Raw genomic sequence first — 24,373 nt, 5'->3', positions numbered from 1 at the left:
CACTTTCTCGTCTCGACCACCCGGGGGCACTTACTCCCACCATCGGGCCCCGGAAAATCCTCTAGGGTTAGGGTTAGGGTTAGGCTTAGGCTGGAGAAATCGGGACAGCCTGGAGGCGCCATTGCAGGGGCTCTGCAAAGGGGCTGCCAAGGCAAGGGCGGCCCTGCCAACACACCTGCCCTCGCACCACTTTCTCGTCTCGACCACCCGGGGGCACTTACTCCCACCATCGGGTCCCGGAAATCCTCTAGGGTTTGGGTTAGGGTTAGGGTTAGGCTGGAGAAATAGGGACAGCCTGGAGGCACCATTGCAGGGGCTCTGCAAAGGGGCTGCCAAGGCAAGGGCGGCCCTGCCAACACACCTGCCCTCGCACCACTTTCTCGTCTCGACCACCCGGGGGCGCTTACTCCCACCATCGGGCCCCGGAAAATCCTCTAGGGTTAGGGTTAGGGTTAGGGTTAGGCTGGAGAAATAGGGACAGCCTGGAGGCGCCATTGCAGGGGCTCTGCAAAGGGGCTGCCAAGGCAAGGGTGGCCCTGCCAACACACCTGCCCTCGCACCACTTTCTCGTCTCGACCACCCGGGGGCACTTACTCCCACCATTGGGCCCCGGAAAATCCTCTAGGGTTAGGGTTAGGCTTAGGGTTAGGCTGGAGAAATAGGGACAGCCTGGAGGCGCCATTGCAGGGGCTCTGCAAAGGGGCTGCCAAGGCAAGGGCGGCCCTGCCAACACACCTGCCCTCGCACCACTTTCTCGTCTCGACCACCCGGGGGCGCTTACTCCCACCATCGGGCCCCAGAAAATCCTCTAGGGTTAGGGTTAGGGTTAGGGTTAGGCTGGAGAAATAGGGACAGCCTGGAGGCGCCATTGCAGGGGCTCTGCAAAGGGGCTGCCAAGGCAAGGGCGGCCCTGCCAACACACCTGCCCTCGCACCACTTTCTCGTCTCGACCACCCGGGGCCACTTACTCCCACCATCGGGTCCCGGAAAACCTCTAGGGTTAGGGTTAGGGTTAGGGTTAGGCTTGGGAAATAGGGACAGCCTGGAGGCGCCATTGCAGGGGCTCTGCAAAGGGGCTGCCAAGGCAAGGGCGGCCCTGCCAACACACCTGCCCTCGCACCACTTTCTCGTCTCGACCACCCGGGGGCACTTACTCCCATCATTGGGCCCCGGAAATCCTCTAGGGTTAGGGTTAGGGTTAGGGTTAGGCTTGAGAAATAGGGACAGCCTGGAGGCGCCATTGCAGGGGCTCTGCAAAGGGGCTGCCAAGGCAAGGGCGGCCCTGCCAACACACCTGCCCTCGCACCACTTTCTTGTCTCGACCACCCGGGGGCACTTACTCCCACCATCGGGTCCCGGAAAACCTCTAGGGTTAGGGTTAGGGTTAGGGTTAGGCTGGAGAAATTGGGACAGCCTGGAGGCGCCATTGCAGGGGCTCTGCAAAGGGGCTGCCAAGGCAAGGGCGGCCCTGCCAACACACCTGCCCTCGCACCACTTTCTCGTCTCGACCACCCGGGGCCACTTACTCCCACCATCGGGCCCCAGAAATCCTCTAGGGTTAGGGTTAGGGTTAGGGTTAGGCTTGAGAAATAGGGACAGCCTGGAGGCGCCATTGCAGGGGCTCTGCAAAGGGGCTGCCAAGGCAAGGGCGGCCCTGCCAACACACCTGCCCTCGCACCACTTTCTCGTCTCGACCACCCGGGGGCACTTACTCCCACCATCGGGCCCCAGAAATCCTCTAGGGTTAGGGTTAGGCTTAGGGTTAGGCTTGAGAAATAGGGACAGCCTGGAGGCGCCATTGCAGGGGCTCTGCAAAGGGGCTGCCAAGGCAAGGGCGGCCCTGCCAACACACCTGCCCTCGCACCACTTTCTCGTCTCGACCACCCGGGGGCGCTTACTCCCACCATCGGGTCCCGGAAAATCCTCTAGGGTTAGGGTTAGGGTTAGGGTTAGGCTGGAGAAATCGGGACAGCCTGGAGGCGCCATTGCAGGGGCTCTGCAAAGGGGCTGCCAAGGCAAGGGCGGCCCTGCCAACACACCTGCCCTCGCACCACTTTCTCGTCTCGACCACCCGGGAGCGCTTACTCCCACCATCGGGCCCCGGAAAATCCTCTAGGGTTAGGGTTAGGGTTAGGGTTAGGCTGGAGAAATAGGGACAGCCTGGAGGCGCCATTGCAGGGGCTCTGCAAAGGGGCTGCCAAGGCAAGGGCGGCCCTGCCAACACACCTGCCCTCGCACCACTTTCTCGTCTCGACCACCCGGGGGCACTTACTCCCACCATCGGGTCCCGGAAATCCTCTAGGGTTAGGGTTAGGGTTAGGGTTAGGCTGGAGAAATAGGGACAGCCTGGAGGCACCATTGCAGGGGCTCTGCAAAGGGGCTGCCAAGGCAAGGGCGGCCCTGCCAACACACCTGCCCTCGCACCACTTTCTCGTCACGACCACCCGGGGGCGCTTACTCCCACCATCGGGTCCCGGAAAATCCTCTAGGGTTAGGGTTAGGGTTAGGGTTAGGCTGGAGAAATCGGGACAGCCTGGAGGCACCATTGCAGGGGCTCTGCAAAGGGGCTGCCAAGGCAAGGGCGGCCCTGCCAACACACCTGCCCTCGCACCACTTTCTCGTCTCGAACACCCGGGAGCGCTTACTCCCACCATCGGGCCCCGGAAAATCCTCTAGGGTTAGGGTTAGGGTTAGGGTTAGGCTGGAGAAATCGGGACAGCCTGGAGGCACCATTGCAGGGGCTCTGCAACGGGGCTGCCAAGGCAAGGGCGGCCCTGCCAACACACCTGCCCTCGCACCACTTTCTCGTCTCGACCACCCGGGGGCACTTACTCCCACCATCGGGCCCCAGAAATCCTCTAGGGTTAGGGTTAGGGTTAGGGTTAGGCTGGAGAAATAGGGACAGCCTGGAGGCACCATTGCAGGGGCTCTGCAAAGGGGCTGCCAAGGCAAGGGCGGCCCTGCCAACACACCTGCCCTCGCACCACTTTCTCGTCTCGACCACCCAGGGGCACTTACTCCCACCATCGGGCCCCGGAAAATCCTCTAGGGTTAGGGTTAGGGTTAGGGTTAGGCTGGAGAAATAGGGACAGCCTGGAGGCGCCATTGCAGGGGCTCTGCAAAGGGGCTGCCAAGGCAAGGGCGGCCCTGCCAACACACCTGCCCTCGCACCACTTTCTCGTCTCGACCACCCGGGGGCGCTTACTCCCACCATCGGGCCCCGGAAAATCCTCTAGGGTTAGGGTTAGGGTTAGGGTTAGGCTGGAGAAATCGGGACAGCCTGGAGGCGCCATTGCAGGGGCTCTGCAAAGGGGCTGCCAAGGCAAGGGCGGCCCTGCCAACACACCTGCCCTCGCACCACTTTCTCGTCTCGACCACCCGGGGGCACTTACTCCCACCATCGGGTCCCGGAAAACCTCTAGGGTTAGGGTTAGGGTTAGGGTTAGGCTTGGGAAATAGGGACAGCCTGGAGGCGCCATTGCAGGGGCTCTGCAAAGGGGCTGCCAAGGCAAGGGCGGCCCTGCCAACACACCTGCCCTCGCACCACTTTCTCGTCTCAACCACCCGGGGGCACTTACTCCCATCATTGGGCCCCGGAAATCCTCTAGGGTTAGGGTTAGGGTTAGGGTTAGGCTGGAGAAATCGGGACAGCCTGGAGGCGCCATTGCAGGGGCTCTGCAAAGGGGCTGCCAAGGCAAGGGCGGCCCTGCCAACACACCTGCCCTCGCACCACTTTCTCGTCTCGACCACCCGGGGGCACTTACTCCCACCATCGGGTCCCGGAAAACCTCTAGGGTTAGGGTTAGGGTTAGGGTTAGGCTTGAGAAATCGGGACAGCCTGGAGGCGCCATTGCAGGGGCTCTGCAAAGGGGCTGCCAAGGCAAGGGCGGCCCTGCCAACACACCTGCCCTCGCACCACTTTCTCGTCTCGACCACCCGGGGGCGCTTACTCCCACCATCGGGTCCCGGAAAATCCTCTAGGGTTAGGGTTAGGGTTAGGGTTAGGCTGGAGAAATAGGGACAGCCTGGAGGCACCATTGCAGGGGCTCTGCAAAGGGGCTGCCAAGGCAAGGGCGGCCCTGCCAACACACCTGCCCTCGCACCACTTTCTCGTCTCGAACACCCGGGAGCGCTTACTCCCACCATCGGGCCCCGGAAAATCCTCTAGGGTTAGGGTTAGGGTTAGGGTTAGGCTTGGGAAATAGGGACAGTCTGGAGGCGCCATTGCAGGGGCTCTGCAAAGGGGCTGCCAAGGCAAGGGCGGCCCTGCCAACACACCTGCCCTCGCACCACTTTCTCGTCTCGACCACCCGGGGGCACTTACTCCCACCATCGGGCCCCAGAAATCCTCTAGGGTTAGGGTTAGGGTTAGGGTTAGGCTGGAGAAATAGGGACAGCCTGGAGGCACCATTGCAGGGGCTCTGCAAAGGGGCTGCCAAGGCAAGGGCGGCCCTGCCAACACACCTGCCCTCGCACCACTTTCTCGTCTCGACCACCCGGGGGCGCTTACTCCCACCATCGGGTCCCGGAAAATCCTCTAGGGTTAGGGTTAGGGTTAGGGTTAGGCTTGAGAAATAGGGACAGCCTGGAGGCGCCATTGCAGGGGCTCTGCAAAGGGGCTGCCAAGGCAAGGGCGGCCCTGCCAACACACCTGCCCTCGCACCACTTTCTTGTCTCGACCACCCGGGGGCACTTACTCCCACCATCGGGTCCCGGAAAACCTCTAGGGTTAGGGTTAGGGTTAGGGTTAGGCTGGAGAAATTGGGACAGCCTGGAGGCGCCATTGCAGGGGCTCTGCAAAGGGGCTGCCAAGGCAAGGGCGGCCCTGCCAACACACCTGCCCTCGCACCACTTTCTCGTCTCGACCACCCGGGGGTACTTACTCCCACCATCGGGCCCCAGAAATCCTCTAGGGTTAGGGTTAGGGTTAGGGTTAGGCTTGAGAAATCGGGACAGCCTGGAGGCGCCATTGCAGGGGCTCTGCAAAGGGGCTGCCAAGGCAAGGGCGGCCCTGCCAACACACCTGCCCTCGTACCACTTTCTCGTCTCGACCACCCGGGGGCACTTACTCCCACCATCGGGCCCCAGAAATCCTCTAGGGTTAGGGTTAGGGTTAGGGTTAGGCTGGAGAAATCGGGACAGCCTGGAGGCGCCATTGCAGGGGCTCTGCAAAGGGGCTGCCAAGGCAAGGGCGGCCCTGCCAACACACCTGCCCTCGCACCACTTTCTCGTCTCGACCACCCGGGGGCGCTTACTCCCACCATCGGGCCCCAGAAATCCTCTAGGGTTAGGGTTAGGGTTAGGGTTAGGCTTGAGAAATAGGGACAGCCTGGAGGCGCCATTGCAGGGGCTCTGCAAAGGGGCTGCCAAGGCAAGGGCGGCCCTGCCAACACACCTGCCCTCGCACCACTTTCTCGTCTCGACCACCCGGGAGCGCTTACTCCCACCATCGGGCCCCGGAAAATCCTCTAGGGTTAGGGTTAGGGTTAGGGTTAGGCTGGAGAAATAGGGACAGCCTGGAGGCACCATTGCAGGGGCTCTGCAAAGGGGCTGCCAAGGCAAGGGCGGCCCTGCCAACACACCTGCCCTCGCACCACTTTCTCGTCTCGACCACCCGGGGGCACTTACTCCCACCATCGGGTCCCGGAAATCCTCTAGGGTTAGGGTTAGGGTTAGGGTTAGGCTGGAGAAATAGGGACAGCCTGGAGGCGCCATTGCAGGGGCTCTGCAAAGGGGCTGCCAAGGCAAGGGCGGCCCTGCCAACACACCTGCCCTCGCACCACTTTCTCGTCTCGACCACCCGGGGGCGCTTACTCCCACCATCGGGTCCCGGAAAATCCTCTAGGGTTAGGGTTAGGGTTAGGGTTAGGCTTGAGAAATCGGGACAGCCTGGAGGCACCATTGCAGGGGCTCTGCAAAGGGGCTGCCAAGGCAAGGGCGGCCCTGCCAACACACCTGCCCTCGCACCACTTTCTCGTCTCGAACACCCGGGAGCGCTTACTCCCACCATCGGGCCCCGGAAAATCCTCTAGGGTTAGGGTTAGGGTTAGGGTTAGGCTGGAGAAATCGGGACAGCCTGGAGGCACCATTGCAGGGGCTCTGCAACGGGGCTGCCAAGGCAAGGGCGGCCCTGCCAACACACCTGCCCTCGCACCACTTTCTCGTCTCGACCACCCGGGGGCACTTACTCCCACCATCGGGCCCCAGAAATCCTCTAGGGTTAGGGTTAGGCTTAGGGTTAGGCTTGAGAAATAGGGACAGCCTGGAGGCACCATTGCAGGGGCTCTGCAAAGGGGCTGCCAAGGCAAGGGCGGCCCTGCCAACACACCTGCCCTCGCACCACTTTCTCGTCTCGACCACCCGGGGGCGCTTACTCCCACCATCGGGCCCCGGAAAATCCTCTAGGGTTAGGGTTAGCGTTAGGGTTAGGCTTGAGAAATCGGGACAGCCTGGAGGCGCCATTGCAGGGGCTCTGCAAAGGGGCTGCCAAGGCAAGGGCGGCCCTGCCAACACACCTGCCCTCGCACCACTTTCTCGTCTCGACCACCCGGGGGCACTTACTCCCACCATCGGGCCCCAGAAAATCCTCTAGGGTTAGGGTTAGGGTTAGGGTTAGGCTGGAGAAATAGGGACAGCCTGGAGGCGCCATTGCAGGGGCTCTGCAAAGGGGCTGCCAAGGCAAGGGCGGCCCTGCCAACACACCTGCCCTCGCACCACTTTCTCGTCTCGACCACCCGGGGGCACTTACTCCCACCATCGGGTCCCGGAAAACCTCTAGGGTTAGGGTTAGGGTTAGGGTTAGGCTTGAGAAATCGGGACAGCCTGGAGGCGCCATTGCAGGGGCTCTGCAAAGGGGCTGCCAAGGCAAGGGCGGCCCTGCCAACACACCTGCCCTCGCACCACTTTCTCGTCACGACCACCCGGGGGCGCTTACTCCCACCATCGGGTCCCGGAAAATCCTCTAGGGTTAGGGTTAGGGTTAGGGTTAGGCTTGAGAAATCGGGACAGCCTGGAGGCACCATTGCAGGGGCTCTGCAAAGGGGCTGCCAAGGCAAGGGCGGCCCTGCCAACACACCTGCCCTCGCACCACTTTCTCGTCTCGAACACCCGGGAGCGCTTACTCCCACCATCGGGCCCCGGAAAATCCTCTAGGGTTAGGGTTAGGGTTAGGGTTAGGCTGGAGAAATCGGGACAGCCTGGAGGCACCATTGCAGGGGCTCTGCAAAGGGGCTGCCAAGGCAAGGGCGGCCCTGCCAACACACCTGCCCTCGCACCACTTTCTCGTCTCGACCACCCAGGGGCACTTACTCCCACCATCGGGCCCCAGAAATCCTCTAGGGTTAGGGTTAGGGTTAGGGTTAGGCTGGAGAAATAGGGACAGCCTGGAGGCACCATTGCAGGGGCTCTGCAAAGGGGCTGCCAAGGCAAGGGCGGCCCTGCCAACACACCTGCCCTCGCACCACTTTCTCGTCTCGACCACCCGGGGGCGCTTACTCCCACCATCGGGCCCCGGAAATCCTCTAGGGTTAGGGTTAGGGTTAGGGTTAGGCTGGAGAAATAGGGACAGCCTGGAGGCGCCATTGCAGGGGCTCTGCAAAGGGGCTGCCAAGGCAAGGGCGGCCCTGCCAACACACCTGCCCTCGCACCACTTTCTCGTCTCGACCACCCGGGGGCACTTACTCCCACCATCGGGCCCCGGAAATCCTCTAGGGTTAGGGTTAGGGTTAGGGTTAGGCTTGGGAAATAGGGACAGCCTGGAGGCGCCATTGCAGGGGCTCTGCAAAGGGGCTGCCAAGGCAAGGGCGGCCCTGCCAACACACCTGCCCTCGCACCACTTTCTCGTCTCGACCACCCGGGGGCACTTACTCCCATCATTGGGCCCCGGAAATCCTCTAGGGTTAGGGTTAGGGTTAGGGTTAGGCTGGAGAAATCGGGACAGCCTGGAGGCGCCATTGCAGGGGCTCTGCAAAGGGGCTGCCAAGGCAAGGGCGGCCCTGCCAACACACCTGCCCTCGCACCACTTTCTCATCTCGACCACCCGGGGGCACTTACTCCCACCATCGGGCCCCAGAAATCCTCTAGGGTTAGGGTTAGGGTTAGGGTTAGGCTTGGGAAATAGGGACAGCCTGGAGGCGCCATTGCAGGGGCTCTGCAAAGGGGCTGCCAAGGCAAGGGCGGCCCTGCCAACACACCTGCCCTCGCACCACTTGCTCGTCTCGACCACCCGGGGCCACTTACTCCCACCATCGGGCCCTGGAAAATCCTCTAGGGTTAGGGTTAGGGTTAGGGTTAGGCTGGAGAAATAGGGACAGCCTGGAGGCGCCATTGCAGGGGCTCTGCAAAGGGGCTGCCAAGGCAAGGGCGGCCCTGCCAACACACCTGCCCTCGCACCACTTTCTCGTCACGACCACCCGGGGGCGCTTACTCCCACCATCGAGTCCCGGAAAATCCTCTAGGGTTAGGGTTAGGGTTAGGGTTAGGCTGGAGAAATAGGGACAGCCTGGAGGCACCATTGCAGGGGCTCTGCAAAGGGGCTGCCAAGGCAAGGGCGGCCCTGCCAACACACCTGCCCTCGCACCACTTTCTCGTCTCGACCACCCAGGGGCACTTACTCCCACCATCGGGTCCCGGAAATCCTCTAGGGTTAGGGTTAGGGTTAGGGTTAGGCTGGAGAAATCGGGACAGCCTGGAGGCGCCATTGCAGGGGCTCTGCAAAGGGGCTGCCAAGGCAAGGGCGGCCCTGCCAACACACCTGCCCTCGCACCACTTTCTCGTCTCGAACACCCGGGGGCGCTTACTCCCACCATCGTGTCCCGGAAATCCTCTAGGGTTAGGGTTAGGGTTAGGGTTAGGCTTGAGAAATAGGGACAGCCTGGAGGCGCCATTGCAGGGGCTCTGCAAAGGGGCTGCCAAGGCAAGGGCGGCCCTGCCAACACACCTGCCCTCGCACCACTTTCTCGTCTCGACCACCCGGGGCCACTTACTCCCACCATCGGGCCCCGGAAAATCCTCTAGGGTTAGGGTTAGGGTTAGGGTTAGGCTGGAGAAATAGGGACAGCCTGGAGGCGCCATTGCAGGGGCTCTGCAAAGGGGCTGCCAAGGCAAGGGCGGCCCTGCCAACACACCTGCCCTCGCACCACTTTCTCGTCTCGACCACCCGGGGGCACTTACTCCCATCATTGGGCCCCGGAAATCCTCTAGGGTTAGGGTTAGGCTTAGGGTTAGGCTTGAGAAATAGGGACAGCCTGGAGGCGCCATTGCAGGGGCTCTGCAAAGGGGCTGCCAAGGCAAGGGCGGCCCTGCCAACACACCTGCCCTCGCACCACTTTCTCGTCTCGAACACCCGGGGGCACTTACTCCCACCATCGGGTCCCGGAAAACCTCTAGGGTTAGGGTTAGGGTTAGGGTTAGGCTTGAGAAATTGGGACAGCCTGGAGGCGCCATTGCAGGGGCTCTGCAAAGGGGCTGCCAAGGCAAGGGCGGCCCTGCCAACACACCTGCCCTCGCACCACTTTCTCGTCTCGACCACCCGGGGGCGCTTACTCCCACCATCGGGTCCCGGAAAATCCTCTAGGGTTAGGGTTAGGGTTAGGGTTAGGCTTGAGAAATCGGGACAGCCTGGAGGCACCATTGCAGGGGCTCTGCAAAGGGGCTGCCAAGGCAAGGGCGGCCCTGCCAACACACCTGCCCTCGCACCACTTTCTCGTCTCGACCACCCGGGGGCACTTACTCCCACCATCGGGCCCCAGAAATCCTCTAGGGTTAGGGTTAGGGTTAGGGTTAGGCTTGAGAAATAGGGACAGCCTGGAGGCACCATTGCAGGGGCTCTGCAAAGGGGCTGCCAAGGCAAGGGCGGCCCTGCCAACACACCTGCCCTCGCACCACTTTCTCGTCTCGACCACCCGGGGGCACTTACTCCCACCAACGGGCCCCGGAAAATCCTCTAGGGTTAGGGTTAGGGTTAGGGTTAGGCTGGAGAAATAGGGACAGCCTGGAGGCGCCATTGCAGGGGCTCTGCAAAGGGGCTGCCAAGGCAAGGGCGGCCCTGCCAACACACCTGCCCTCGCACCACTTTCTCGTCTCGACCACCCGGGGCCACTTACTCCCATCATTGGGCCCCGGAAATCCTCTAGGGTTAGGGTTAGGGTTAGGGTTAGGCTGGAGAAATCGGGACAGCCTGGAGGCACCATTGCAGGGGCTCTGCAAAGGGGCTGCCAAGGCAAGGGCGGCCCTGCCAACACACCTGCCCTCGCACCACTTTCTCGTCTCGACCACCCGGGGGCACTTACTCCCACCATCGGGCCCCAGAAATCCTCTAGGGTTAGGGTTAGGGTTAGGGTTAGGCTGGAGAAATAGGGACAGCCTGGAGGCACCATTGCAGGGGCTCTGCAAAGGGGCTGCCAAGGCAAGGGCGGCCCTGCCAACACACCTGCCCTCGCACCACTTTCTCGTCTCGACCACCCGGGGGCACTTACTCCCATCATTGGGCCCCAGAAATCCTCTAGGGTTAGGGTTAGGGTTAGGGTTAGGCTGGAGAAATAGGGACAGCCTGGAGGCGCCATTGCAGGGGCTCTGCAAAGGGGCTGCCAAGGCAAGGGCGGCCCTGCCAACACACCTGCCCTTGCACCACTTTCTCGTCTCGACCACCCGGGGGCGCTTACTCCCACCATCGGGCCCCGGAAAATCCTCTAGGGTTAAGGTTAGGGTTAGGGTTAGGCTTGAGAAATCGGGACAGCCTGGAGGCGCCATTGCAGGGGCTCTGCAAAGGGGCTGCCAAGGCAAGGGCGGCCCTGCCAACACACCTGCCCTCGCACCACTTTCTCGTCTCGACCACCCGGGGGCACTTACTCCCACCATCGGGTCCCGGAAATCCTCTAGGGTTAGGGTTAGGGTTAGGGTTAGGCTGGAGAAATCGGGACAGCCTGGAGGCACCATTGCAGGGGCTCTGCAAAGGGGCTGCCAAGGCAAGGGCGGCCCTGCCAACACACCTGCCCTCGCACCACTTTCTCGTCTCGACCACCCGGGGGCGCTTACTCCCACCATCGGGCCCCGGAAAATCCTCTAGGGTTAGGGTTAGGGTTAGGGTTAGGCTTGAGAAATCGGGACAGCCTGGAGGCACCATTGCAGGGGCTCTGCAAAGGGGCTGCCAAGGCAAGGGCGGCCCTGCCAACACACCTGCCCTCGCACCACTTTCTCGTCTCGACCACCCGGGAGCGCTTACTCCCACCATCGGGCCCCGGAAAATCCTCTAGGGTTAGGGTTAGGCTTAGGCTGGAGAAATCGGGACAGCCTGGAGGCACCATTGCAGGGGCTCTGCAAAGGGGCTGCCAAGGCAAGGGCGGCCCTGCCAACACACCTGCCCTCGCACCACTTTTTCGTCTCGACCACCCGGGGGCGCTTACTCCCACCATCGGGTCCCGGAAATCCTCTAGGGTTAGGGTTAGGGTTAGGGTTAGGCTGGAGAAATCGGGACAGCCTGGAGGCACCATTGCAGGGGCTCTGCAAAGGGGCTGCCAAGGCAAGGGCGGCCCTGCCAACACACCTGCCCTCGCACCACTTTCTCGTCTCGACCACCCGGGGGCGCTTACTCCCACCATCGGGCCCCGGAAAATCCTCTAGGGTTAAGGTTAGGGTTAGGGTTAGGCTTGAGAAATCGGGACAGCCTGGAGGCGCCATTGCAGGGGCTCTGCAAAGGGGCTGCCAAGGCAAGGGCGGCCCTGCCAACACACCTGCCCTCGCACCACTTTCTCGTCTCGACCACCCGGGGGCACTTACTCCCACCATCAGGTCCCGGAAAATCCTCTAGGGTTAGGGTTAGGGTTAGAGTTAGGCTGGAGAAATCGGGACAGCCTGGAGGCGCCATTGCAGGGGCTCTGCAAAGGGGCTGCCAAGGCAAGGGCGGCCCTGCCAACACACCTGCCCTCGCACCACTTTCTCGTCTCGACCACCCGGGGCCACTTACTCCCACCATCGGGTCCCGGAAATCCTCTAGGGTTAGGGTTAGGGTTAGGGTTAGGCTGGAGAAATCGGGACAGCCTGGAGGCGCCATTGCAGGGGCTCTGCAAAGGGGCTGCCAAGGCAAGGGCGGCCCTGCCAACACACCTGCCCTCGCACCACTTTCTCGTCTCGACCACCCGGGGGCGCTTACTCCCACCATCGGGCCCCGGAAAATCCTCTAGGGTTAGGGTTAGGGTTAGGGTTAGGCTTGAGAAATCAGGACAGCCTGGAGGCACCATTGCAGGGGCTCTGCAAAGGGGCTGCCAAGGCAAGGGCGGCCCTGCCAACACACCTGCCCTCGCACCACTTTCTCGTCTCGACCACCCGGGAGCGCTTACTCCCACCATCGGGCCCCGGAAAATCCTCTAGGGTTAGGGTTAGGCTTAGGCTGGAGAAATCGGGACAGCCTGGAGGCACCATTGCAGGGGCTCTGCAAAGGGGCTGCCAAGGCAAGGGCGGCCCTGCCAACACACCTGCCCTCGCACCACTTTCTCGTCTCGACCACCCGGGAGCGCTTACTCCCACCATCGGGCCCCGGAAAATCCTCTAGGGTTAGGGTTAGGCTTAGGCTGGAGAAATCGGGACAGCCTGGAGGCGCCATTGCAGGGGCTCTGCAAAGGGGCTGCCAAGGCAAGGGCGGCCCTGCCAACACACCTGCCCTCGCACCACTTTCTCGTCTCGACCACCCGGGGGCACTTACTCCCACCATCGGGTCCCGGAAATCCTCTAGGGTTAGGGTTAGGGTTAGGGTTAGGCTTGAGAAATCGGGACAGCCTGGAGGCACCATTGCAGGGGCTCTGCAAAGGGGCTGCCAAGGCAAGGGCGGCCCTGCCAACACACCTGCCCTCGCACCACTTTCTCATCTCGACCACCCGGGGGTACTTACTCCCACCATCGGGTCCCGGAAAACCTCTAGGGTTAGGGTTAGGCTTAGGGTTAGGCTTGAGAAATGGGGACAGCCTGGAGGCGCCATTGCAGGGGCTCTGCAAAGGGGCTGCCAAGGCAAGGGCGGCCCTGCCAACACACCTGCCCTCGCACCACTTTCTCGTCTCGACCACCCGGGGGCACTTACTCCCACCATCGGGCCCTGGAAAATCCTCTAGGGTTAGGGTTAGGCTTAGGGTTAGGCTGGAGAAATAGGGACAGCCTGGAGGCGCCATTGCAGGGGCTCTGCAAAGGGGCTGCCAAGGCAAGGGCGGCCCTGCCAACACACCTGCCCTCGCACCACTTTCTCGTCACGACCACCCGGGGGCGCTTACTCCCACCATCGAGTCCCGGAAAATCCTCTAGGGTTAGGGTTAGGGTTAGGGTTAGGCTGGAGAAATCGGGACAGCCTGGAGGCACCATTGCAGGGGCTCTGCAAAGGGGCTGCCAAGGCAAGGGCGGCCCTGCCAACACACCTGCCCTCGCACCACTTTCTCGTCTCGACCACCCGGGGGCACTTACTCCCACCATCGGGTCCCGGAAATCCTCTAGGGTTAGGGTTAGGGTTAGGGTTAGGCTGGAGAAATCGGGACAGCCTGGAGGCACCATTGCAGGGGCTCTGCAAAGGGGCTGCCAAGGCAAGGGCGGCCCTGCCAACACACCTGCCCTCGCACCACTTTCTCGTCTCGAACACCCGGGGGCGCTTACTCCCACCATCGTGTCCCGGAAATCCTCTAGGGTTAGGGTTAGGGTTAGGGTTAGGCTTGAGAAATAGGGACAGCCTGGAGGCGCCATTGCAGGGGCTCTGCAAAGGGGCTGCCAAGGCAAGGGCGGCCCTGCCAACACACCTGCCCTCGCACCACTTTCTCGTCTCGACCACCCGGGGCCACTTACTCCCACCATCGGGCCCCGGAAAATCCTCTAGGGTTAGGGTTAGGGTTAGGGTTAGGCTGGAGAAATAGGGACAGCCTGGAGGCGCCATTGCAGGGGCTCTGCAAAGGGGCTGCCAAGGCAAGGGCGGCCCTGCCAACACACCTGCCCTCGCACCACTTTCTCGTCTCGACCACCCGGGGGCACTTACTCCCATCATTGGGCCCCAGAAATCCTCTAGGGTTAGGGTTAGGCTTAGGGTTAGGCTGGAGAAATCGGGACAGCCTGGAGGCGCCATTGCAGGGGCTCTGCAAAGGGGCTGCCAAGGCAAGGGCGGCCCTGCCAACACACCTGCCCTCGCACCACTTTCTCGTCTCGACCACCCGGGGGCACTTACTCCCACCATCGGGTCCCGGAAAACCTCTAGGGTTAGGGTTAGGGTTAGGGTTAGGCTGGAGAAATCGGGACAGCCTGGAGGCGCCATTGCAGGGGCTCTGCAAAGGGGCTGCCAAGGCAAGGGCGGCCCTGCCAACACACCTGCCCTCGCACCACTTTCTCGTCACGACCACCCGGGGGCGCTTACTCCCACCATCGGGTCCCGGAAAATCCTCTAGGGTTAGGGTTAGGGTTAGGGTTAGGCTGGAGAAATCGGGACAGCCTGGAGGCACCATTGCAGGGGCTCTGCAAAGGGGCTGCCAAGGCAAGGGCGGCCCTGCCAACACACCTGCCCTCGCACCACTTTCTCGTCTCGACCACCCGGGGGCACTTACTCCCACCATCGGGCCCCAGAAATCCTCTAGGGTTAGGGTTAGGGTTAGGGTTAGGCTTGAGAAATAGGGACAGCCTGGAGGCACCATTGCAGGGGCTCTGCAAAGGGGCTGCCAAGGCAAGGGCGGCCCTGCCAACACACCTGCCCTCGCACCACTTTCTCGTCTCGACCACCCGGGGGCACTTACTCCCATCATTGGGCCCCAGAAATCCTCTAGGGTTAGGGTTAGGGTTAGGGTTAGGCTGGAGAAATCGGGACAGCCTGGAGGCGCCATTGCAGGGGCTCTGCAAAGGGGCTGCCAAGGCAAGGGCGGCCCTGCCAACACACCTGCCCTTGCACCACTTTCTCGTCTCGACCACCCGGGGGCGCTTACTCCCACCATCGGGCCCCGGAAAATCCTCTAGGGTTAAGGTTAGGGTTAGGGTTAGGCTGGAGAAATCGGGACAGCCTGGAGGCGCCATTGCAGGGGCTCTGCAAAGGGGCTGCCAAGGCAAGGGCGGCCCTGCCAACACACCTGCCCTCGCACCACTTTCTCGTCTCGACCACCCGGGGGCACTTACTACCACCATCAGGTCCCGGAAAATCCTCTAGGGTTAGGGTTAGGGTTAGAGTTAGGCTGGAGAAATCGGGACAGCCTGGAGGCGCCATTGCAGGGGCTCTGCAAAGGGGCTGCCAAGGCAAGGGCGGCCCTGCCAACACACCTGCCCTCGCACCACTTTCTCGTCTCGACCACCCGGGGGCACTTACTCCCACCATCGGGTCCCGGAAAATCCTCTAGGGTTAGGGTTAGGGTTAGGGTTAGGCTGGAGAAATAGGGACAGCCTGGAGGCGCCATTGCAGGGGCTCTGCAAAGGGGCTGCCAAGGCAAGGGCGGCCCTGCCAACACACCTGCCCTCGCACCACTTTCTCGTCTCGACCACCCGGGGGCGCTTACTCCCACCATCGGGTCCCGGAAAATCCTCTAGGGTTAGGGTTAGGGTTAGGGTTAGGCTTGAGAAATCGGGACAGCCTGGAGGCACCATTGCAGGGGCTCTGCAAAGGGGCTGCCAAGGCAAGGGCGGCCCTGCCAACACACCTGCCCTCGCACCACTTTCTCGTCTCGACCACCCGGGAGCGCTTACTCCCACCATCGGGCCCCGGAAAATCCTCTAGGGTTAGGGTTAGGCTTAGGCTGGAGAAATCGGGACAGCCTGGAGGCACCATTGCAGGGGCTCTGCAAAGGGGCTGCCAAGGCAAGGGCGGCCCTGCCAACACACCTGCCCTCGCACCACTTTCTCGTCTCGACCACCCGGGGACACTTACTCCCACCATCGGGCCCCGGAAAATCCTCTAGGGTTAGGGTTAGGGTTAGGGTTAGGCTGGAGAAATAGGGACAGCCTGGAGGCGCCATTGCAGGGGCTCTGCAAAGGGGCTGCCAAGGCAAGGGCGGCCCTGCCAACACACCTGCCCTCGCACCACTTTCTCGTCTCGACCACCCGGGGGCGCTTACTCCCACCATTGGGCCCCAGAAATCCTCTAGGGTTAGGGTTAGGGTTAGGGTTAGGCTGGAGAAATCGGGACAGCCTGGAGGCGCCATTGCAGGGGCTCTGCAAAGGGGCTGCCAAGGCAAGGGCGGCCCTGCCAACACACCTGCCCTCGCACCACTTTCTCGTCTCGACCACCCGGGGGCGCTTACTCCCACCATCGGGCCCCAGAAAATCCTCTAGGGTTAGGGTTAGGGTTAGGGTTAGGCTGGAGAAATAGGGACAGCCTGGAGGCGCCATTGCAGGGGCTCTGCAAAGGGGCTGCCAAGGCAAGGGCGGCCCTGCCAACACACCTGCCCTCGCACCACTTTCTCGTCTCGACCACCCGGGGGCGCTTACTCCCACCATCGGGCCCCGGAAAATCCTCTAGGGTTAGGGTTAGGGTTAGGGTTAGGCTTGAGAAATAGGGACAGCCTGGAGGCGCCATTGCAGGGGCTCTGCAAAGGGGCTGCCAAGGCAAGGGCGGCCCTGCCAACACACCTGCCCTCGCACCACTTTCTCGTCTCGACCACCCGGGGGCGCTTACTCCCACCATCGGGCCCCGGAAAATCCTCTAGGGTTAGGGTTAGGGTTAGGGTTAGGCTGGAGAAATAGGGACAGCTTGGAGGCGCCATTGCAGGGGCTCTGCAAAGGGGCTGCCAAGGCAAGGGCGGCCCTGCCAACACACCTGCCCTCGCACCACTTTCTCGTCTCGACCACCCGGGGGCACTTACTCCCACCATCGGGCCCCGGAAAATCCTCTAGGGTTAGGGTTAGGGTTAGGGTTAGGCTGGAGAAATAGGGACAGCCTGGAGGCGCCATTGCAGGGGCTCTGCAAAGGGGCTGCCAAGGCAAGGGCGGCCCTGCCAACACACCTGCCCTCGCACCACTTTCTCGTCTCGACCACCCGGGGGCGCTTACTCCCACCATCGGGCCCCGCAAAATCCTCTAGGGTTAGGGTTAGGGTTAGGCTGGAGAAATCGGGACAGCCTGGAGGCGCCATTGCAGGGGCTCTGCAAAGGGGCTGCCAAGGCAAGGGCGGCCCTGCCAACACACCTGCCCTCGCACCACTTTCTCGTCTCGACCACCCGGGGGCGCTTACTCCCACCATCGGGCCCCGGAAAATCCTCTAGGGTTAGGGTTAGGGTTAGGGTTAGGCTGGAGAAATAGGGACAGCTTGGAGGCGCCATTGCAGGGGCTCTGCAAAGGGGCTGCCAAGGCAAGGGCGGCCCTGCCAACACACCTGCCCTCGCACCACTTTCTCGTCTCGACCACCCGGGGGCACTTACTCCCACCATCGGGCCCCGGAAAATCCTCTAGGGTTAGGGTTAGGGTTAGGGTTAGGCTGGAGAAATAGGGACAGCCTGGAGGCGCCATTGCAGGGGCTCTGCAAAGGGGCTGCCAAGGCAAGGGCGGCCCTGCCAACACACCTGCCCTCGCACCACTTTCTCGTCTCGACCACCCGGGAGCGCTTACTCCCACCATCGGGCCCCGGAAAATCCTCTAGGGTTAGGGTTAGGGTTAGGCTGGAGAAATCGGGACAGCCTGGAGGCGCCATTGCAGGGGCTCTGCAAAGGGGCTGCCAAGGCAAGGGCGGCCCTGCCAACACACCTGCCCTCGCACCACTTTCTCGTCTCGACCACCCGGGGGCACTTACTCCCACCATCAGGTCCCGGAAAATCCTCTAGGGTTAGGGTTAGGGTTAGAGTTAGGCTGGAGAAATTGGGACAGCCTGGAGGCGCCATTGCAGGGGCTCTGCAAAGGGGCTGCCAAGGCAAGGGCGGCCCTGCCAACACACCTGCCCTCGCACCACTTTCTCGTCTCGACCACCCGGGGGCGCTTACTCCCACCATCGGGCCCCAGAAAATCCTCTAGGGTTAGGGTTAGGCTTAGGGTTAGGCTGGAGAAATCGGGACAGCCTGGAGGCGCCATTGCAGGGGCTCTGCAAAGGGGCTGCCAAGGCAAGGGCGGCCCTGCCAACACACCTGCCCTCGCACCACTTTCTCGTCTCGACCACCCGGGGCCACTTACTCCCACCATCGGGCCCCAGAAAATCCTCTAGGGTTAGGGTTAGGCTTAGGGTTAGGCTGGAGAAATCGGGACAGCCTGGAGGCGCCATTGCAGGGGCTCTGCAAAGGGGCTGCCAAGGCAAGGGCGGCCCTGCCAACACACCTGCCCTCGCACCACTTTCTCGTCTCGACCACCCGGGGGTACTTACTCCCACCATCGGGCCCCAGAAATCCTCTAGGGTTAGGGTTAGGGTTAGGCTGGAGAAATAGGGACAGCCTGGAGGCGCCATTGCAGGGGCTCTGCAAAGGGGCTGCCAAGGCAAGGGCGGCCCTGCCAACACACCTGCCCTCGCACCACTTTCTCGTCTCGACCACCCGGGGGCACTTACTCCCACCATCAGGTCCCGGAAAATCCTCTAGGGTTAGGGTTAGGGTTAGAGTTAGGCTGGAGAAATTGGGACAGCCTGGAGGCGCCATTGCAGGGGCTCTGCAAAGGGGCTGCCAAGGCAAGGGCGGCCCTGCCAACACACCTGCCCTCGCACCACTTTCTCGTCTCGACCACCCGGGGGCGCTTACTCCCACCATCGGGCCCCAGAAAATCCTCTAGGGTTAGGGTTAGGCTTAGGGTTAGGCTGGAGAAATCGGGACAGCCTGGAGGCGCCATTGCAGGGGCTCTGCAAAGGGGCTGCCAAGGCAAGGGCGGCCCTGCCAACACACCTGCCCTCGCACCACTTTCTCGTCTCGACCACCCGGGGCCACTTACTCCCACCATCGGGCCCCAGAAAATCCTCTAGGGTTAGGGTTAGGGTTAGGGTTAGGCTTGAGAAATCGGGACAGCCTGGAGGCGCCATTGCAGGGGCTCTGCAAAGGGGCTGCCAAGGCAAGGGCGGCCCTGCCAACACACCTGCCCTCGCACCACTTTCTCGTCTCGACCACCCGGGGGTACTTACTCCCACCATCGGGCGCCAGAAATCCTCTAGGGTTAGGGTTAGGGTTAGGCTGGAGAAATAGGGACAGCCTGGAGGCGCCATTGCAGGGGCTCTGCAAAGGGGCTGCCAAGGCAAGGGCGGCCCTGCCAACACACCTGCCCTCACACCACTTTCTCGTCTCGACCACCCGGGGGCGCTTACTCCCACCATCGGGCCCCAGAAAATCCTCTAGGGTTAGGGTTAGGGTTAGGGTTAGGCTGGAGAAATCGGGACAGCCTGGAGGCGCCATTGCAGGGGCTCTGCAAAGGGGCTGCCAAGGCAAGGGCGGCCCTGCCAACACACCTGCCCTCGCACCACTTTCTCGTCTCGACCACCCGGGGGCGCTTACTCCCACCATCGGGTCCCGGAAAATCCTCTAGGGTTAGGGTTAGGGTTAGGGTTAGGCTGGAGAAATCGGGACAGCCTGGAGGCGCCATTGCAGGGGCTCTGCAAAGGGGCTGCCAAGGCAAGGGCGGCCCTGCCAACACACCTGCCCTCGCACCACTTTCTCGTCTCGAACACCCGGGAGCGCTTACTCCCACCATCGGGCCCCGGAAAATCCTCTAGGGTTAGGGTTAGGGTTAGGGTTAGGCTGGAGAAATCGGGACAGCCTGGAGGCACCATTGCAGGGGCTCTGCAAAGGGGCTGCCAAGGCAAGGGCGGCCCTGCCAACACACCTGCCCTCGCACCACTTTCTCGTCTCGACCACCCGGGGGCACTTACTCCCACCATCGGGTCCCGGAAAACCTCTAGGGTTAGGGTTAGGGTTAGGGTTAGGCTGGAGAAATAGGGACAGCTTGGAGGCGCCATTGCAGGGGCTCTGAAAAGGGGCTGCCAAGGCAAGGGCGGCCCTGCCAACACACCTGCCCTCGCACCACTTTCTCGTCTCGACCACCCGGGGCCACTTACTCCCATCATTGGGTCCCGGAAATCCTCTAGGGTTAGGGTTAGGCTTAGGGTTAGGCTGGAGAAATCGGGACAGCCTGGAGGCGCCATTGCAGGGGCTCTGCAAAGGGGCTGCCAAGGCAAGGGCGGCCCTGCCAACACACCTGCCCTCGCACCACTTTCTCGTCTCGACCACCCGGGGGCACTTACTCCCACCATTGGGTCCCGGAAAACCTCTAGGGTTAGGGTTAGGGTTAGGGTTAGGCTGGAGAAATCGGGACAGCCTGGAGGCGCCATTGCAGGGGCTCTGCAAAGGGGCTGCCAAGGCAAGGGCGGCCCTGCCAACACACCTGCCCTCGCACCACTTTCTCGTCTCGACCACCCGGGGGCACTTACTCCCACCATCGGGCCCCGGAAAATCCTCTAGGGTTAAGGTTAGGGTTAGGGTTAGGCTTGAGAAATCGGGACAGCCTGGAGGCACCATTGCAGGGGCTCTGCAAAGGGGCTGCCAAGGCAAGGGCGGCCCTGCCAACACACCTGCCCTCGCACCACTTTCTCGTCTCGACCACCCGGGGGCACTTACTCCCACCATCAGGCCCCGGAAAATCCTCTAGGGTTAGGGTTAGGGTTAGAGTTAGGCTGGAGAAATCGGGACAGCCTGGAGGCGCCATTGCAGGGGCTCTGCAAAGGGGCTGCCAAGGCAAGGGCGGCCCTGCCAACACACCTGCCCTCGCACCACTTTCTCGTCTCGACCACCCGGGGGCACTTACTCCCACCCTCGGGTCCCGGAAAACCTCTAGGGTTAGGGTTAGGGTTAGGGTTAGGCTGGAGAAATAGGGACAGCCTGGAGGCGCCATTGCAGGGGCTCTGCAAAGGGGCTGCCAAGGCAAGGGCGGCCCTGCCAACACACCTGCCCTCGCACCACTTTCTCGTCTCGACCACCCGGGGGCACTTACTCCCACCAACGGGCCCCGCAAAATCCTCTAGGGTTAGGGTTAGGGTTAGGCTGGAGAAATAGGGACAGCCTGGAGGCGCCATTGCAGGGGCTCTGCAAAGGGGCTGCCAAGGCAAGGGCGGCCCTGCCAACACACCTGCCCTCGCACCACTTTCTCGTCTCGACCACCCGGGGGCGCTTACTCCCACCATTGGGCCCCAGAAAATCCTCTAGGGTTAGGGTTAGGGTTAGGGTTAGGCTGGAGAAATAGGGACAGCCTGGAGGCGCCATTGCAGGGGCTCTGCAAAGGGGCTGCCAAGGCAAGGGCGGCCCTGCCAACACACCTGCCCTCGCACCACTTTCTCGTCTCGACCACCCGGGGGCACTTACTCCCACCATCGGGCCCCAGAAAATCCTCTAGGGTTAGGGTTAGGGTTAGGGTTAGGCTTGAGAAATCGGGACAGCCTGGAGGCGCCATTGCAGGGGCTCTGCAAAGGGGCTGCCAAGGCAAGGGCGGCCCTGCCAACACACCTGCCCTCGCACCACTTTCTCGTCTCGACCACCCGGGGGCGCTTACTCCCACCATCGGGTCCTGGAAAATCCTCTAGGGTTAGGGTTAGGGTTAGGGTTAGGCTGGAGAAATCGGGACAGCCTGGAGGCGCCATTGCAGGGGCTCTGCAAAGGGGCTGCCAAGGCAAGGGCGGCCCTGCCAACACACCTGCCCTCGCACCACTTTCTCGTCTCGAACACCCGGGAGCGCTTACTCCCACCATCGGGCCCCAGAAAATCCTCTAGGGTTAGGGTTAGGGTTAGGGTTAGGCTGGAGAAATAGGGACAGCCTGGAGGCACCATTGCAGGGGCTCTGCAAAGGGGCTGCCAAGGCAAGGGCGGCCCTGCCAACACACCTGCCCTCGCACCACTTTCTCGTCTCGACCACCCGTGGGCACTTACTCCCACCATCGGGTCCCGGAAAACCTCTAGGGTTAGGGTTAGGGTTAGGCTGGAGAAATAGGGACAGCCTGGAGGCACCATTGCAGGGGCTCTGCAAAGGGGCTGCCAAGGCAAGGGCGGCCCTGCCAACACACCTGCCCTCGCACCACTTTCTCGTCTCGACCACCCGGGGGCACTTACTCCCATCATTGGGTCCCGGAAATCCTCTAGGGTTAGGGTTAGGCTTAGGGTTAGGCTGGAGAAATCGGGACAGCCTGGAGGCGCCATTGCAGGGGCTCTGCAAAGGGGCTGCCAAGGCAAGGGCGGCCCTGCCAACACACCTGCCCTCGCACCACTTTCTCGTCTCGACCACCCGGGGGCACTTACTCCCACCATCGGGTCCCGGAAAACCTCTAGGGTTAGGGTTAGGCTTAGGGTTAGGCTGGAGAAATCAGGACAGCCTGGAGGCGCCATTGCAGGGGCTCTGCAAAGGGGCTGCCAAGGCAAGGGCGGCCCTGCCAACACACCTGCCCTCGCACCACTTTCTCGTCTCGACCACCCGGGGGCACTTACTCCCACCATCGGGCCCCAGAAAATCCTCTAGGGTTAGGGTTAGGGTTAGGGTTAGGCTTGAGAAATCGGGACAGCCTGGAGGCACCATTGCAGGGGCTCTGCAAAGGGGCTGCCAAGGCAAGGGCGGCCCTGCCAACACACCTGCCCTCGCACCACTTTCTCGTCTCGACCACCCGGGGGCACTTACTCCCACCATCGGGCCCCGGAAAATCCTCTAGGGTTAGGGTTAGGGTTAGGCTGGAGAAATAGGGACAGCCTGGAGGCACCATTGCAGGGGCTCTGCAAAGGGGCTGCCAAGGCAAGGGCGGCCCTGCCAACACACCTGCCCTCGCACCACTTTCTCGTCTCGACCACCCGGGGGCACTTACTCCCACCATCGGGTCCCGGAAAACCTCTAGGGTTAGGGTTAGGGTTAGGGTTAGGCTGGAGAAATAGGGACAGCTTGGAGGCGCCATTGCAGGGGCTCTGCAAAGGGGCTGCCAAGGCAAGGGCGGCCCTGCCAACACACCTGCCCTCGCACCACTTTCTCGTCTCGACCACCCGGGGGCACTTACTCCCATCATTGGGCCCCGGAAATCCTCTAGGGTTAGGGTTAGGCTTAGGGTTAGGCTGGAGAAATCGGGACAGCCTGGAGGCGCCATTGCAGGGGCTCTGCAAAGGGGCTGCCAAGGCAAGGGCGGCCCTGCCAACACACCTGCCCTCGCACCACTTTCTCGTCTCGACCACCCGGGGGCACTTACTCCCACCATCGGGTCCCGGAAAACCTCTAGGGTTAGGGTTAGGGTTAGGGTTAGGCTGGAGAAATCGGGACAGCCTGGAGGCGCCATTGCAGGGGCTCTGCAAAGGGGCTGCCAAGGCAAGGGCGGCCCTGCCAACACACCTGCCCTCGCACCACTTTCTCGTCTCGACCACCCGGGGGCACTTACTCCCACCATCGGGCCCCGGAAAATCCTCTAGGGTTAAGGTTAGGGTTAGGGTTAGGCTTGAGAAATCGGGACAGCCTGGAGGCACCATTGCAGGGGCTCTGCAAAGGGGCTGCCAAGGCAAGGGCGGCCCTGCCAACACACCTGCCCTCGCACCACTTTCTCGTCTCGACCACCCGGGGGCACTTACTCCCACCATCAGGTCCCGGAAAATCCTCTAGGGTTAGGGTTAGGGTTAGAGTTAGGCTGGAGAAATCGGGACAGCCTGGAGGCACCATTGCAGGGGCTCTGCAAAGGGGCTGCCAAGGCAAGGGCGGCCCTGCCAACACACCTGCCCTCGCACCACTTTCTCGTCTCGACCACCCGGGGGCACTTACTCCCACCATCGGGTCCCGGAAAACCTCTAGGGTTAGGGTTAGGCTTAGGGTTAGGCTTGAGAAATAGGGACAGCCTGGAGGCGCCATTGCAGGGGCTCTGCAAAGGGGCTGCCAAGGCAAGGGCGGCCCTGCCAACACACCTGCCCTCGCATCACTTTCTCGTCTCGACCACCCGGGGGTACTTACTCCCACCATCGGGCCCCAGAAATCCTCTAGGGTTAGGGTTAGGGTTAGGCTGGAGAAATAGGGACAGCCTGGAGGCGCCATTGCAGGGGCTCTGCAAAGGGGCTGCCAAGGCAAGGGCGGCCCTGCCAACACACCTGCCCTCGCACCACTTTCTCGTCTCGACCACCCGGGGGCGCTTACTCCCACCATTGGGCCCCAGAAAATCCTCTAGGGTTAGGGTTAGGGTTAGGGTTAGGCTGGAGAAATCGGGACAGCCTGGAGGCGCCATTGCAGGGGCTCTGCAAAGGGGCTGCCAAGGCAAGGGCGGCCCTGCCAACACACCTGCCCTCGCACCACTTTCTCGTCTCGACCACCCGGGAGCGCTTACTCCCACCATCGGGCCCCAGAAAATCCTCTAGGGTTAGGGTTAGGGTTAGGGTTAGGCTGGAGAAATAGGGACAGCCTGGAGGCACCATTGCAGGGGCTCTGCAAAGGGGCTGCCAAGGCAAGGGCGGCCCTGCCAACACACCTGCCCTCGCACCACTTT

This window comes from Struthio camelus, chromosome Z, assembly GCF_040807025.1.
Source record: "Struthio camelus isolate bStrCam1 chromosome Z, bStrCam1.hap1, whole genome shotgun sequence".
NCBI classification, from domain to species: Eukaryota; Metazoa; Chordata; class Aves; order Struthioniformes; family Struthionidae; genus Struthio; species Struthio camelus.
The sequence above is the reverse complement of the archived record's forward strand: the minus strand, read 5'-3'. Positions refer to the sequence as shown.